The sequence below is a fragment of the Parasteatoda tepidariorum genome, chromosome 4 (assembly GCF_982258835.1).
Source record: "Parasteatoda tepidariorum strain Cologne lab strain chromosome 4, Ptep-v5.0, whole genome shotgun sequence".
Lineage (NCBI taxonomy): Eukaryota > Metazoa > Arthropoda > Arachnida > Araneae > Theridiidae > Parasteatoda > Parasteatoda tepidariorum.
This window is the reverse complement of record NC_141758.1, coordinates 40,873,200-40,891,892: the sequence shown is the minus strand read 5'-3', so window position 1 is coordinate 40,891,892 and position 18,693 is coordinate 40,873,200.

Below are 18,693 nucleotides of genomic sequence, written 5' to 3'. Positions count from 1 at the left end.
TTTTAAAATAAGCAAATTTTGAATATCTTATTATTAAACTAAGTTGTAAAAAAATTAATTTTGATTTAAAAAAAATCTTACAGAATATCTCGAAGCTCATGGTACATACGTTGGAGATGATAAAAGGAACTAGACAGGTACAAATCACCATACCATCCATGATTCGAACGCAAGTCCTACGCGCTAGAGGGTGCGGACATCAATTTTGAGCAGTTCCGGTGAGGGAGGACAAGTGTTGTTCCACTTCATTTTGTTGAATAAAATGTTCATTTAATCAGTTTCTTTTTATTCTATCTCTGTCTGCCTTGTTATCCATCATTTTGTGATACAGCATGTTTCGTGCTCTAGTGCTTTACGATTTGCGTTCTAACCATGGATTGTATGGTGATTTGTGCTTGTATAGTAGTCTTCCATCACTCCCTAACGTATGTATTATGAGTTTTGGAACACCATGTATATTTCTTTTCAAGTAAAAGATATTTTCCAACGAAATTTTAAATAAAAGAAGCAGAGTCTATCATTTCCATGTTAAGATTTAATTTTCCAGCAACCTTCTTAAATATTAAAAGGCGTGTCCTATTGATATAGGCTACATTATTAAACGGATTTAGAATTTCTGCTTTTCTAACCCTCATGTTCGATTAAGTAACTTCTGAAGTAACTGAGAACGAATAATTTGAAAAATCTAAGCCGGATTTTAAATAATAATAATAAAAAGGCATTTATAGTTTGTGGAATTAATCGGCAGAAATTCGCGCCGCTTTTTCGGTAACATTTTAGAACAAACATTTACAGCGAACTACATGTTAGTGGCAGTGAAGCGTAGGTTTTAATATTTTTTTCTCTTGCTTTAGTAAACTTCATTAAGAGTAATTTTGTATACCCTGCATATAAATAATTAAAACTTATCTATAAAATGCAATTTAGTTCCCCTTATTTTGTTAACCTCTGGCGCCTAACTTAAACATAAGAAACAGGGCCGATTATTTCATGGTGATTCCATTAATGTGTTTTCAAAATTAATCAGAATTCCACAAAAACTTAGGCTGAATTGTCAGAACGGAGTTAAACTTCGAACTTGGTCTAAAAAGGTCAAACCAAGTAACCTTGGTCAAATCAAGCTGCTTTGCAGATATGAAGTTTGAGGGGAAAACCCGGTTCTAAAGATCTATTTCAGTCTGGTCTAAGTTAAATTTACTTTGGAGTTGGTTTAAACCAGAGAGAAGAGTTTTAAACCTCGATTCTTCTGTTCACTATCTTGTTTTTGTGGATGTTTTGTACATTGGTTTTCATTATTGTCTTACAAGTTTTAAATAAATAAATACGTTCGAATTAATGAGAAAACATAATATAACTGTTCTCAGTAGTGAACATCGCATCTTTCTTTCTGGGTCTACAATAGTCTTAACGAAGTCTTATGAAAAAATGCATCTCCGAGATTTGTTTTGAATTGACAATATACTATTTAATAATTTACGTTTCCCTGTTAATAAACATTAAGATAGTTAAATATCTCACCTACTTAATGGGGGCTTTCTTAAGTGATTGTATACATTATAATCAACTACTCAAGAGTTAGATCTTTTTTGGAATGATCACGAAAATGCAAGAGATACGAAACTACAATTTTAGGAATTAAATAGTTTAAGATTATTTCTATTAAGAATCATTAATGTTTGAATTTATCAATTACTGATCTTAATATATTCTTATTGTTAATAAAACAAAGTATTGGATTCTTAACACGGTGACAATAAATATCACTATTTACTATATCTGATAGTTTGAAACATTGATAAAATTTTCTAATGGAGAGAGTTTCATTTATTTATAAAATTTCTTTTTCCTTAACCTATGTTTTTGGTAGTAGTCAACAACTTTTCAAAACGTATCTGATTAATTATCTTTATATCTTTTGCTTACTTTATTTTTCAAACATACAAAAACCATCACTGAATAAAATATTCGAAATTGGAGATCAGCAACTTCGTACCAAGAATAACAGTTACTATGATTCTTATGTACATATTTCACATTTTCATAAATTTTGAAAGCATAAATGATAGTTGCCAGAAGTGAAAGTTGAAAAAAAATGTCTTGTTAAAATTTATTTTGTAAGAGGAAGTTTTGCACCCACTTTTTACTTTACTTTGTTAATAGTTACGAAGTTTTCAGTTTTATTCAGAGGACCCATTGCTGAAAGCATTTTGTAATTCAACGAGATTATAAAAAACATATCTGTTAAAATTTAATTTGTTATTAGATGTAATTGTATTTTCGGAAAGCAAATTTCAGACATGTTTACATGATTTTAAATTTTTGTATACATGTTTTTGGCACAGCTAAAATTGACTATAATAGTACTTTAAATATAATAATACTATAATAGTTAAAATTAACTGCACTAGTACTTTAAGAAATTAAAATGTATCTAAAGCCAACATTTCAACGGCTGTCAGTGTTGCCAATATTTATTTTTCAGACTATAATTGTATGCATATCTCTATTGGTGTGATAGTACCTCAAAAAATTTAAATTATATCTAATACCAGCATTCCTACAGCTATCAGTGTTATAAATAATTTTTTCAGACTATCATCCTATGAAAATCTCTATTGGAGTAATATTACCACAAGAAATTAAAATAATATCTAAAACCAACATTCCAACGGCTGTCAGTGTTACAAATAAAAATATTTTCAGACTATCATCGTATGCATATCTCTATTGATGTGATAGTACCTCAAAAAATTAAAATTATATCTAAAACCAACATTCCTACTGCTATTAGTGTTATAAATAATTTTTTCAGACTATCATTCTATGTAAATCTCTATTGTTGTAATATTACCACAAGAAATTAAAATAATATCTCAAACCAACATTCCAATGGCTGTCATTGTTACAAATAAACTTTTTTTCAGACTATCATGGTATGCATATAAGGAACAGGAAGAACTTAAAGAGGAAGAATCAAGTGTTAAAGAACCCACACCACCTAAAAAGAACTATTTCAAGAGAAAATGGAGACTCTTAAAAAAAGTCTTCGACCAATAAAATCAAAGGATGAAAAAAAGGTAGCTCAAAAAAAGAGGCACTAGGTTTTTTAAGTGCTTTTTTTCTGCTATATATGAGTTTATTTTACTTTTAAATGTGCATGCTAAATTTTCATGCTGATATTCATATGTTTTTGAGCAGGAGCAATAATAGAGCAAAACAAATATGGAAGAAAACAACGATAGAACAAAACAAATATAAAAGAAAGCAAATCTGGAACAGAACAGAGAACAAAAGAAATATAGAAGAAAGCAACCATAGAACAAAACAAATATGGAGCAAAGCAAATATGAAACACAACAAATCGAGAGCAAAACAAATATAGAAGAAAACAACTATAGAGCAAAACAAATATAGAACAAAGTAAATATGGAACAAAACAAATAGAGAACAAAACAAATATCGAACAAATCTAACTAAATGTTTCATCTGAACACAATAATTTAAATAAATTTGGTGATTTTGAATTATGGATGTCAAAAGTTTGAAAAAAATAGAAAAAAGGAGTTTAAAAAAACTATTTTTCTGAATATATCTGGGAAAGCAAATTGAACCAATGCACTGAATTTGGAACAGCGACATAGAACTTCCATCTAAAATTTGTCTTATCTATATGTTTTTACGGAAACATAGTTTGTTTTAAAAATGATTTGAATCAACAATGTGCAAGAATTGTACTTACTACTACTTTTTTTTCAAAATTTTTCAAATTGATTTTTCAAGTGTTGAAGGTAGTATTATACCATCGATGTATAATACTACCTTCATACTTCATACGATGTATAATACTACCTTCCATGTATAATTCACCTGTATACTTCACATTTAGAGAAAATCAGCTAATAGTATAAGATTAGAGCAGCCATAGGTATTTTTTTTACCAAAACCGAAAAGGAGAGAAACTAATGTGTCATGCACTTCTCAAAATTCTGTTTTAAAAAAAGTGAAGATGAAAAAAAGAGACGTATCAAGAGGAAAAATTGTGGTCACCAAAGCAGCTCCAATAATAATATGGGAAGAGAAAATGCTAATGAAATATTCAGAAATAAATTGAAAGTGGAAAAACGATTTTCATGTGCATCTATAAAGTAACAAAAAAAAATCATGTTACGAAAATTGCTCTGTGCAGTATTGAAAGTTCTACTAACAAAAAAATTAAAAAATAAACCAAAAAAATTTATAAAATTAAAAATTGTCGGCGTGTTGTCCCGTGAGCTTCGAGATCACGGTTGTCCCCCCTTGTCTCCAACAAAAAAAGCAAAAAATTATGAAAGCAAAAATAAAAAGATAAACAACTGGAAAATGTTTCGCAATGTGCTTATGTATTGCAAAAATAAAAATAAAAATATTTACAACTGTTATATTCATGTTTATGTAATAATTTGGCTAATAAATACATTATAATTCCTATGTATTGTGACTCGTTTTGTTTTACTATTCTTTTATCCGTGAAGTGTACAGGATTAAATTTGCAATATCCAACCATAACAGTTAATACTTAATAATATGAAAACTTCATTTGCTTCAAAAAATATGAAGATCGTAATTAAACTCAAAATTTTACGAGCTCTCAGAAATAATCTGATCTGAGAGATATCTGAGCCCTCATTTTAGGAGGGCTCAGATATAGGCGCCTACTCTCAAGACTTGTCTGACTAGCGAGAGGAAAACAAACCAAATTGAATCAGATAACGGAAATTTGCCAAAGAAATAAGGAAATAAAAGTGAAAAGCAAAGCTTTAAAAATCGCTGTGGCTCGCTGTGAAACCGAAATGAAAAATAAAATAGGTTAAAACAAATTCATACAGCATCAAACGTGTTAATACGTTTCTAAAATGTAACATGAAAATGTTTCCGTGTTTGCAGAAACTTAACCAAACGTTGCAATTAACTTCCCTTTTGATTACAAAAAGTAAAAATGTGAGTCATCACAAAATGCAGAAGCATAACAGAGACCAGCCTTTTAATCGCAACTTAGAACATCGCAAAAAGATAAAAATTACGTAACCATATGCTTACTTCCAGAAAGGTTTTTGAATTCTGACTGGTATCACATTATGATCCCAGAAAGCTCACAAATTAGGTAGCAGCAAACATGCTTTAAAATGTGACTGCGGAGTTGGTGAATGGTTATGGCTCCAATGAGTTGACTTTAAACAAGCTAATCAATTAATGCAGTTTTCATTGATGAATCCGAAATTAGTCACAAAACTGTGCATTCTCTTAAGAAATATATAATTTTATCGATTTATTTGAATTTTTGATTATCAAAATACAGTGGGTAGTCACGAATGATCCAAATAAAGTCCTAATAGTTTGGTCAGAAGACCGGTCAAAGGTTTGGGTTCCCACCTTTTTTTTTTTTTTTTTAAAGGTAATTTCACTTATTTTTATATTTTTGCTATGACAAAGAAAGTTTTTAAGCAAAGCTCAAAACTTTTTCACAAAATTATAAAATCTGTTCATCTAAGGATAATATCATGTTTAAAACGATTTTTGATAAATTTTTATGCACAAAACTTTTTGCACAAAGTTATAAAATCTGTTCATTTAAGGATAATATTATAATTGAAACGATTTTTGATAAATGTTTACGCACAAAACGTTTTCACAAAATTATAAAATCTCTTCATCTAAGGATAATATCATGTTCAAAACGATTTTTGATAAATGTTTATGCAGAAAACTTTTGCACAAAATTATAAAATCTCTTCATCTAAGGATAATATCATGTTCAAAACGATTTTTGATAAATGTTTACGCACAAAACGTTTTCACAAAATTATAAAATCTCTTCATCTAAGGATAATATCATGTTCAAAACGATTTTTGATAAATGTTTATGCACAAAACTTTTGCACAAAATTATAAAATCTGTTCATCTAAGGATAATATCATGTTCAAAACGATTTTTGATAAATGTTTATGCAAAAAACTTTTGCACAAAATTATAAAATCTGTTCATCTAAGGATAATATTATAATTGAAACGGTTTTTGATAAATGTTTACGCACAAAACGTTTTCACAAAATTATAAAATCTGTTCATCTAAGGATAATATCATGTTCGAAACGATTTTTGATAAATGTTTATGCAGAAAACTTTTGCACAAAATTATAAAATCTGTTCATCAAAGGATAATATCATGTTTAAAACGATTTTTGATAAATGTTTACTATATTGTTAAGTAACGGTTACTACAGTTTTGCAATATAATTTTTACACCATTAATTTTAAGTGACAATTTGAGAAAAATCACAACTAGTTTTTGAGAAATGATCTTTAATGATGGACACTAGCAGCTGAGGTGAAGTTTCCTCTGTTGAAATATTTGATGCTATTTCCTACTTGGGCGAGTCTCGCACCCGAAGAAATTTGCCGTGTGGGCTGCAAGTGAAAGCGAGACGGAAAACAGGAAAAGCTGGTAGTAAATCCATTTCAGTTTTGACTTGTTCTCGGGAGGAGAAAATCTATTCTCATCTTCAAACCATTCAACATTATCTACTTTTCTGAAGAAAAAAGTAGATTTATATATATGTTGTAAAAAAAAAAAATCTCACTAGTTACTTAAATTTAATGCTTCTCGAAAAAAATACTAGAAGAAAATGATTTTCATGCCAGTTTTTGCTCATTTTACGTCTTGGTACATATAGGCTTTCTGCCCTGGAGGACCTTTTGGCAACTGCAACATTTTGAGGGTGCGCCTCTATTTTTCAGGGATTGATAGAAGTGCCTTTAGAACACTATAGTGGTGATCAGGAAAATGTAATGATACGTTTTTATATTCAATTTTAGTATAAATTTTACTACCACTTGATTATTTTTGTGGTACTTTCTAGAGCTCCAACTATTTAAAAGTAGCATAAACTTTCCGGACTGCGAAAGAATTTGAAACGTTTGCATTTCTTAATTAGAAACGAATAAGGTTTATTACTAGATTTATTGGTTACAATGTACACAAAGCTACCAGACTGTAAAAGTTTCAAATATAATTTTTTTTTTTTTCATTGTACCTACCACCATTGAAAATGGTTAGCAAATACTGCAATAAAAGCTTAGAACTTTGATAGCCACACTAAAATATGCTTGTTTAAAAAATAATATTACAAACTTAAGGTGGTATATATTTAATCACATAAATATGAATATATTCATTGAGTAGTATAGTATACCGTTTAAATTTGATGGGGATAAAGGAATGCCGTATGAATTGATATATTTATAAATGCTACTTTTGTGAATTTAAATTAATTTTTTTTTTTTTTAGTTTTATGACTTTATTGCCTTGTATAGAATTTATGAGGGAAAAAATTACGTGATTTATTTAAATGGAAATTTACAATATAAAATATGCTTAGTTTCACAAAAAGCTAATAATTTATTATAACATTATTCTTTAATAATTTTTTAATAAACAAGTACATCTATTTAATTACTGCTTCGAATAGAAGTAATAAAAAATAAGTATTTTTCAATAAGTAATTTCTGCCGATATTCATCTGTAAACTGAAATATTTACGTTCTTTGCGAGTTAAATAGTATTTATTTGTATTGGCTTTTTTTCCACAAAGTAGTAAAAATTGCACTGTACATTTAGCACACGAATTTGTCTTTCACAGAAGTAAAACAATCTAACTACCACTTTACATTAAATTTTCTGACCTGTTCATATAATTTTTCTACACTTGCAATTTAAAATGGGATAGGGGTCGCATACCTGCCAACTTTTAATCACCTCCATTATTATTTTTCCTAGTGGTATTAAAATAGAATTTAAACTTCAATTTTAAGCAAACAAATACGTTGTATTTGAGAAAACTTAAGTTGACAACCATGACAGTAACGCATATTAATATATGAGCTTAATTTTTGTAAGAATAGTGGTGATCAATACCATTTAAAAATTAAGATTATAAAAGAAAAAATAGTATATAATTACTACCACTTTTAATATGAAAATAAAATCTTCCAGAAGAGTTGGCAGGTATGGGGTCGCTTCGCGACCCAGGTGCCCAATAAAATCAAAACACTAGGACTACAATTTGACATGACGGTAAAAATGGAATATCAAATAGCATCTATGAAAATCAAGAAAGCGTGTATTCGTGAATGATAGAATAAGTAATACAGTAATTGAATTTAGAAAGTGAATAATAGTAATAGGCGACGATACTTTTACATATCTGTAGCTATATACTGATAGTTTTCGCTCGTGAAAGACCTCCAACTCCACAACATACAGGGAAAGGCTGAGGGGTATGGAACCGAGACACAGAAATAGGTACTGGTGCTTGGCGACTGCTTTAGCAACAGGACAAGTGTATTTTAAGTAGGATTGAGCAATGGCCAAATATAAGAACAAAACAGAAGAATTTCTAATGTTGGACGTTTGGAAGCTGGAATGTGCTTTAGAATAGCAATATAATTTACGGAGTATGAAAGACTGCTAGATTTGAAGCATTGCGAAATTCGATTATGTGTTATTCTCGATTTCTTTTCATCGATGAAGGTTGAAATTGTCGATAACAACTATCCCGACACTTAGATAAACACATAGCTGAACTATGTGCAAATTTCGTCAAAATGCCATCTCTTGTGATACGTGCAACTACTTTAAAAACTTCAGCTCATCAAAGACAATATAAAATATAGCAATTACCTTTTTTCTATCCTATGTCGTACCGTTCCGTAAATGTTGTAAATAGTTGTAAATACTTGTATACAATTTTTCACTCGATATTCACCTATATATAATTGCGCATTTATTATCATGAATTTTTCCTACTTCCCTAAAGGCTGTGTGACACTGTCAAAGGCACTATGCACCTGCGAAGCTCGGGGAAAATACCACGGCGGGAGACGAGGCAGTCTGCCGCAAAAAAACTCTTCTCTCTCTTAAATTTGTTTGTTTAATCTCACTACCTTAATTTAATTTTATCTCAGTAAATACTACTGAACCCCAACTCTTCGACGATTTATAATGCATTCCCACTCAGATGAATTAGTTAACTACATGTATAACTACCACATATTAGTATGAGGACCTTTAGGCAATTGCAACATTTTGAGGGTGCGTCTCTACTTTTCAGGGATTGATAGAAGTGCCCTTCGGCACACTAAAATGGTCATCAAGAAAAAGTAATAATACATTTTTATATTTAAAAAAAATCATTTTATAGCATACATTTTGCTCTCACTTGATTATTTTTGTTTTTCCTTCTGGAGCTCCAATTATTGAAAAGTGGCATAAACTTTTCGGACTGCGAAATAATTTGAAACGTATGCATTTCTAAATTCGAAACGAATAAGCCTATTATTTAATTGTAAAGTATAAGTTACTTAAAACCGACACGGAGTGCTTGAAAACGAACGCAAAACGAAGTATTTTATCTTCTTATCCAAGCGCTTTGTGAATGGCGATCAACGTAAGCCAAGTCCAACTATCATGATGGTCACGTGACAAAAACGTTTTAAATGTTACAGTTGAATTAGGAGACGGAGATTTTTATGATTAAATTATGCGAAAACAGGGTCGGAATGAGATGTGGGGACCCCGGGGGCAGGGGTGAAAGCGAGACGGAAAAGAGGAAAGGCTGGTAGTAAAACCATTTCAGTTATGGCTAGTTTTGGGGAGGAGTTTACTTACTATCTTTTTAAATTTTTCAACAATATCTACTTTATCTTGGAAAAGAAGCAGTTTTATATATATGCCAGAATTATAAAAGAAATCTTGATAGTTACAGATATTTCATTTTTTTCGAAAAAAATGCTGGAATGAAATGTTTTACGTACCAGGTTTTTCTCTTTTCCGTCTTGCTATATAAGGGCTTTCACCCATGCCCGGGGGGGGGGGCGGCACTCGATGAAAGGAAATAGATTTTCATATCTGCCAACTTTTAATCCTTTCCAATATCATTTTTCCCAGTGGTATTAAAATGGAATTAAACTTTCAATTTTAAGCAAAAAAATACGCTGCATTTGAAAAAAATTAAGCTTGCAACCATGAGAGAAACACACATTAATATATGTGCTTAATTTTTTTAAGAATAGTGGTGATTAAAATCATTTAAAAATTAAGTTTATAAAAGAAAAAATAGCATATATTTACTACCACTTTAAATATGAAAATGAAATTTTACGCCAAATGCGTAAAAGTTGGCAGGTATGGATTTTTTTGAAATCTTTATAAATTATTATTGATTTTGTCTTTTGAAAAGTTTTAAATATTTTTTAATAAGCTAAACCTTTCATGCTTAACTAATTTACATATATTTTCGATTTAAAATTAATCGCTACAATTGATTGATATTTATTGAGTCTCTAATAATCAAATAAAATGAACATTTACCGCATAAACCGGTATGGATTCAATAACGTTAACAGTGTTGTCATAAGGATCCCACACTGCAATGGATTCTACTTCCTCCTTATCTGCTAACCTGTTAAAATCGCATCAGAATTAGAAATCTGATGGTGCGTGAGTTTAATTTATTCTAAGCTAAATACTCCAGAAACATACTCAGTATTTTCATACTACATTCTCAATATTTTCTGCCATCATTTTTAAGCACAGGTCTCCGGAGCTTTAAGAAAGGGGTATACGGTTAAAAGTAACGCCTACTCTTACCTATAAGACGAAATTCACGTCATGCGAAATGAACTACTGTTTCTCTTAATAGCTGCAATGAGTAACTGAATTACTTTCAGTACCGTTGCTCAATCCTAAGTACGCTTATCATATACCGGAATGGTTACATGATGCACATCAGGCAACCAGACTTTAAAAGTTTCAAATATAAATATATAGTTTTTATTTTCATTGTACCTACCACCATAGAAAATGGTTAGCAAATACTTCAATACAACTTGAACTTGAACAGGTGTTTCTTTCAGAGTGCCTGTCCACGAAATTGACTCTTTCGTATGAACTTGAGCCCGTGGGCGTCTATAATGTTGTCGATGGGTAGAGTGGTGAGCGAAAACGCAGAGGCGGAAGTCATGGATCAGTTTATACTAATAGTGTTAAGTCCTAAGTTAGTGGGGGAGTTATATACTGATATGATAAATGTGGAAAAAACAAAGCTGCGATGCAAAATATGTGGCAATATAAAGTTAGGTATAAAGCTGGGGGTGGCATGCTCCCGAGTCGAGGATCACCCTTCTGATCATTTCCCCTCTCTACGAGCATCCATATATATATATAAAAAAAAGGGGGGCCACTACTTAAAATACTTTGATAGTATGCAATCTGATAGCAGGAATGCAGTTATGGGGTTGTGGCTCTTCATATCCACAATTAGTTCTTTATTTAGCAGGGTGTTAAATCCACCTGGGTCTCTGTTTCTTGACTTGCTATAAAAGCTAGTAACTAATCTGTTAATAAAATTCATGATTGGGTCGATTTTTAAGCCATTTTTAATGTTGGTGTTAGGTAGAAAGCGAGGTGCACCTGTAATGCGTCTCAGAATTTTGTTTTGGACAATTTCGAGTTTATTAATCTGGGTGTTGTTAATTGTATTGGCCCAGATGGGGCATGCATAAGTTAGGATAAGCCTTAGGCATTGTAGGTACAGTAAGCGTTTTAGGTCAATCGGTTGGGATGAGTTAGCATTAAGTATAGGTTTGAGGCAGTTGTAGGCTGCATAAGTTTTATTTATAATATTTTGTACATGGAGGTTCCATGTGAGTTTATCATTAAAGGTAACACCAAGGTACGTAGCCTTATTAGTGATAGGAATTTTGTCATTAAGTAGGATAACTGACTGTTTATTTTTTTGTGCCTTTTTTTCCTCCTATTTATTATTAGTTGAGATTTATCCGTATTTATTGCTTTTTTATTGTTGCGTCACCAATCTTCAATTGGTGGCATTTAATCATTAAGATTTTTGACTGCTTGATCAGGTCGATCTCATGGCAATTGTTGTGTCATCAGCGTAAAATTCGATAAAATAGTTATGATTGCTATGGTTAATAGGGAAATCACTTGTGAAGATTAAATACAGTACTGGGCCCAGGATACTCCCCTGTGGTACACCAGCCCGTATTAACCTTTTATTTGATAGCTCACCATTTAGTTTAATCTGAAAAGTTCTTTCAGTTAAACATGAGTTAATAATTTTAATAATACCAATGGGAAGATTTTGATTTATTAATTTAACTATTAATGCTTCATGCCAAACTCGATCAAAGGGGCAATTATAGTCCTAGTGTTTTGATTTTATTGGGCACCTGGGTCGCGAAGCGACCCCTATCCCATTCATCTAGAATTTTAACACTGTTTTGGTTGAGCATTGAGGTAAACAGGAAGTGGAATTGCTTTTATGAATGTTTCAAGCACTTTGCTTGAATAACTGAAAAGGAATCAAAAAATAAAATGAGCAGCTTGCTCTATAGTTGTGTTTGTTTGATTTTGGAGTTGTTCAGAATTATATCAGCATGAGGAAACGTTATTTTCCGAAAGATTAATGAAATTATTTGTTTTGATAGTTATGATATGAGGCGTCGGAGGTGAAATGTGCAGCTATTGGTCTGTAGTTTTTATCTTTGATATAATTTTCAGATTTAAAGATTTAATTAAAATTTTCTGTTTTACATTCTACGGCTTTATCGAAAAAATCTGCGTTAAGCTTGTATATGCTGTGATAGAGCTGCTATTTTGAGGTCTGTATGTATATTGGTATGCCGGATGAATCATCTTGCACAGGTTATTTTTCTAAGGATCTTGTTCTGGCATTGGTTTAATTTCTTCAGTAGATGTTGAAGTGAGGCATAGGTAAGTATTGTGCGGATCATTGCTGTAGTTAGTAGCTTCTTCAGTTTAAGAAAGGACAAACATAAGTTTTGAAAAATAAATATATCACATATATTTTTTTAATTTAAGGTGGTAGATAGTAGATACTTCATCACATAAATATATTCATTGCGTATACCATGAGAGGATATGTGTAGATGAGATGGTGATAAAGAAATGCCGTATGAGTTGATATATTTATAAATGCTACTTCATAACTTTATTGCATTGTATAGAATTTAAGTCATATATTTAAATAGAAATTTACAATATAAAATATGTTTAAATTCACGAAAAGTTAATAATTTATTGTAACATTATTCTTTAATAATTTTTTAATAAACAAGTGCATCTATTTAAATACTGCTTCAAATAGAAGTAATAAAAAGAATTAGTATTTTTCAATACATAATTTTTGCCGATATTCATCTATAAACTGAAATATTTATGTTCTTTATGAGTTAAATAGTATTTATTTGCATTAGCTTTTTTCCACAAAGTAGTAAAAATTGCACTGCACATTTAGCACACGATTTTATCTTTCACACAAGTAAAATAATCTAACTACCACTTTACATTAAATTTTCTGATCTGTTGAAATAATTTTTCTTCTCCCTCAATTTGACATGACGACGAAAGATACGGAGTATCAAATTGTATCTATGAATATCAAAAAAGCGTGTATTAGTAAATGTTAGAATAAGTAATACAGTTATTGAATTTAAACAGTGGCTTATAATAATAGGCGACGTTGCTGCTACACATCTGTAGTTATTTACTGATAGTTTTCGGGCGTGTAAGACCATCTCCAACTCCACAACATGCAGGGAAAAGCTGAGTGGTGTGGCACCGAGACGGAAAAATGGGTACTGTCTGTCTCTCAGAACAGCCACAGTCATGGTGCTTACCGACTGCTTTAACTGGACAAGTGTATTTTAAGTAGGATTGAACAATGGCCAAATGTAAGAACGAAACAGAAGAATTTCTGATGTTGGAATCTGGAAAATGCTCTCTAGAATAGCAATATAATTTTCAGAGTATAAAAGATAGTTAGATCCGAAGTACTATTGCGAAATTCTATTATGTGCTATTCTCGATTTCTTTTCATCCATGAAGGTTGACATTGTCGGTACCAAATACCCCGAAGCTTAGAATAAAAAGGACTACTGAGTATAACGATTATGTGTTTTAATCGATTACATGAACTATTGATGATATCGATTACTTTACTAAAAAATAATTATATACGATTATTTATTAAAAATATTTAATCGATTTATGTATGTATACCAAATTTAAAAAATTTTAACCATTAATTGAATTGATTGATAGAAAATATCGATACAATGACAATCACAGTCACTGCTATTTGTCACTGTTACTTTTCAATCACAGTAGCAGAAGTAAGAGTGATAGAGACGTCGCACTTTCATTCTTCTTTCTTGTTCTTCTCTTTTCTTAGCTTCCCTCCTCGCTTTAGAAGAGGGAGCTTTAGTAATTTTCATTACTTATGAATTACAACGACGTTGTGTAATTTATACGAAACATAATGAAACTACTATATTTAAAACAAAGTGGTAGTCAAATCATAATTTTTTCTTTTTTAGATAATAAGCAGTATTTTATCGAGAAGCTTCGTTTCAATAAATGCAAAATTGGACTATATAAAATAATACTAGATATTTTTAACACCATATATTATCTTCTACTCCTGCTTTCCACTTGAGTTTTTAGGAGTTAAGTAGTTCAAGCTTAGTAGTAATTACTAAGCTTAGGAAGATTAATTTCATATGGTACAAAAAGTAACGCCCACTACTACACAAATTTAAGTTATTCAGCTTATCAATGAACACTTCAATGTGATGTTTTAATTTGCTATTAATCTATTAAAACTTTTTCAGAAAGCAGAGGCATCTCTGAATATATATAAAATAAGCTACTATTATGTAGAATCTGAGAAATTCTGAAAATTAATTAGCTCAGATATCTCTGCAGTTCATCAAATTTGGAAATCACGAAAATTTTCATGACATTCTGGCTTAAACGCATAAAATTTTCAAATTTTTTACTGGAAAAGCATTGTTGCTAGTAACACATTAATATTATAAATTATCTTTAAAAAAATTCTTTCCCTTATTGAGGATCCCTATAATTTTACTTTATGTGAACCGCTGTGAGCATTTTGCGAACAATTCTCCTCCCCCGAGTAAATAGTAGGCTTAATTTCTGCATGAACAGATGGGGCAAATTAGAGTGCCTGTATTGCAGGGACTAATGTAGAGGATATCTGCCCTTATATCTATGCTGTATTGAAAAGAGTGATGACAATATCCAAGAGCGTATGCGCTGCCGTCATATTTTTGTCCAAGGGGGTTGCCAGATGATACACTGAAATTGGCGCCACTCGCTCATTTGGTGTTATTCTGAAGGTTCTGTTATTCTAAGAGTATATACTAAAGTATCAATAATATAAACTTTAAGATTGGAAAGCACATGATGTTACAGATTTTTTAAGAAACATTGTCTCGCATCTGAAATTGTTAAAAAATTAACGTCAATGAAAAAAAAAAAGACTTATGAAAAGACTTCAGCTTTTAATAAATGCCTTAAATAAAATATAAAAATTAATAATGATTATGCCATTTATTTCAGAAATAATAATTAATAAAACAAATGATATAATTTATTGTTATTTATTACTTTTTCAGGAAAAAATTATCGCATATTCACCTGAAAAGGTATTGTTTATTTCAACAAATTGTAAACAAAAATTTCCATAATTAGTTGAAATTTAAAACAAACTAGCATTTTATACAGTTGATAACGAAAAGTAAACAAATGCTACTTTGTAACGCGCATTGTAACATTGTAACGCGCCAGCATGTCAAAGTAATATCGCCAAACTCTACACTTCTGAAGTTTTGATAAAAAGATGCTCAAATCTTAAAATTTATAAGTAATTTAGATAGAAATTATGTGTATTAAAAGTAAATACATTTATTCTTATCTAACCATTAGTTTTTCATCACCTTGTTCTCTTTACAATAAGATAAACATAACTTTATATGCAAGCAAGTAAGTGATAATAAGGATAAATTCGAATAACTAACAACTATCCAAATTTTCAGCCATAATTTTAACATTTACTGTAACTGTGAAGTTTCTTATTGAAAGAAAGTAAGTAATGAACTTATTACATGCATTTATTAATACAGAACATAAATTTTTTGAGTCAGATAATTTTCACTCCGTGTAATTCCAATGACGAATTTTCCACTCTCGCCTCTGGCGGTAAAGTTTTTTTTTCCACCAATCAGGAATCGTTTCTTCCTTGTCCACACTCTTTTACTCTAGGCACTCTAGGGCAAATGAACAAAGGACCCCAAATATCGTTGCATAAAATTTAAGTTTGCAGTTTTTCTTTTTTTTGAATTAATTCTCTAAATTATTATTTTGAAAAGACTTTCAGATGTTGCTTTATGATGCTTCTACCTTACTGGCTCATTGAAATTGAATCAACCAAAATTTATTAAAATTAATGATATTGAGCGATGCTTAATTGAGTTATTTTTAATTAAATATGAATAGACCTAGCGCTTATTTGAGATAGACGTTTATTAAAAAAATAAAAAGACAAATTTTACTGATTGAACTATTATTAATTCTTGATCTTTCATGGAATTTTCAAGCAATAGTTTAGACTTTTACTATTATTCATATTATTTTATTTATTTTTTGAAAGGATTTAGTCAGAGAAAATTTTAAGGCCCTATAGTCAATGCTCAGCCCACAAACATAATCAGATCAAGGTTAACACAGTTAATATATTTTTTTGACTATAATTATTAAAAATATTCAAACAGTCAACAGAAGAACTGATAAAGCCACGAAACACAGTCAACAGAAGAACTGATAAAGTCAAAAAGAACTGATAAGGCCACAAAAATTAGTCTTTAGCAGATTACCAAAGATCTTCAAAGCATATAAACAAATTATATTATTATGGAGCTATGGAGTTCCTCTTTTTAATTTGATTTCAGAATTACAATGTTACGGAACTGAACGCGGACCCAAGAACTAGTCGGCTTTTCAACGTCAGTTAAAAAATAAAATAGGTTTTGGTTTTTTCTTCTTCCAAGAAGCAAGTTATCAAGCAAGCAACAAGTTATTTTGTTGCAGAATTATTTCAAAAATTTTCCCGGAATTTCCTAAAATAATCTAATACTTGGAGAAATTTTGATTAAACTAGTTGAGCTGGCAGCTATATGAAGATAGTTATACTAAATGAAACAATCATATTCAGAATTATATGGCAACTTATTTTGAATTCGTGAAACAATAAGACACACTTATAAAAGACTACATGTTTAGTTTAAGGCATTTATTAACATTTAAGTACAGAAGCAAACTATCAGATTCTTAAATACAGTAAAGCTTTAAGTAATGTACATGAATGAAATAATGTACATGAATGAATGTTATTGGATGAAACAATTTGAGTGATCCACATTTAACACTTAAACATTTCCTATAAACTTCCAGTTACTTAACAAACATTTTTTTTCTCTCAAATTTTAAATATGTAAAGCTCAACACTTAACTATCATGTACGAAAATTGTTAAAAGTACCTTAACCTAACACCTGCCTGATTTCTTATTATATTTCTTTTAAAAAAATAGATTTTCTGATTAATATTTTTTAACTAAGTGAAACAAATTTTAGATGAAACGAAATTCAAAAAGTTAATATATATCTTTTATTAAATCTAAGTAAAAAAGTACTTAGATGGTAGAAGATACTTTGCTTTAGATACTTATTTTTCCATTACTTATGATTATTATTTTTTCGGAGATTTATATGTGTATATTAATTTAGCCCACATTTGCGTTTTGTGAGGGAGGGAAAAGACAGCATGACCATAAAATCGAACGTTACAATTGATCATGAAAAAGGTCACATGTATTCTTTATAATATTTGCAGATGTTGTTTTTTTTCAATAATCTTTTTTTTTAAATAATTTTTTTTTGAAAATAAGTTTTTTTTAAATAATTTTTTTTTAAAAATAATTTTTTTTAAATATTTTTTTTAATAATTTTTTTTAAAAAGTTTTAGAATAATTATAATTGTAATTTTTTTATTCTGAAATATATTTACTTCTATGAAACAAAAGAACTACAACTCTCACAAACATGTGGAGTTTTAATACCATCCACATGAATACTGCTTGTGTGTTTATCAGCAGCCATATCCAATCCTCTTAGACTCAACAGAAACTCTTTGATATATCCGAGTGATGATCATATTGTTCATTGAATATTTTAACAGTTGACAGTTCCTTCTGCAAATTTTTTTGGGGGTCACCCTGCATGAAATTCGATTCAAAATTTCTCTTGAGGAGAAATTCTGCTTGGGTACTTCGGCGCATTTTAACAACAACAATAAAAAAAATAATAATATTTTAAAATATCAGAACTTTTCTTTTCAGGATCCTTGTGGGTGAAAGGAGTCTTAAGATAAAAATACCCCTCCCCCCCTCTCTATAAATAGTTTTTCTCGAAAAAATGTTTCAGATAGGAAAATGTTTAAACACTTTTTCTACATATGAACGACAATTTCTCAATTTATTTTTAATATTGTATTTTGAAAATAGTAATTAAAACAAGACTTGCTTTGATTGATCTTTCCATGTTTTAAAAATGTACGGGTTAAATTTTTTTTTCTTCTGTGAAATTATTTCAATTCCTACACATTTCATTAGCATAAATTACACTATTTTCAATCTTCTTTCATCAGCACAAAGACACCAACAACTTTAATGCTTTTAATCGAGAAAGAGGCTTCGTA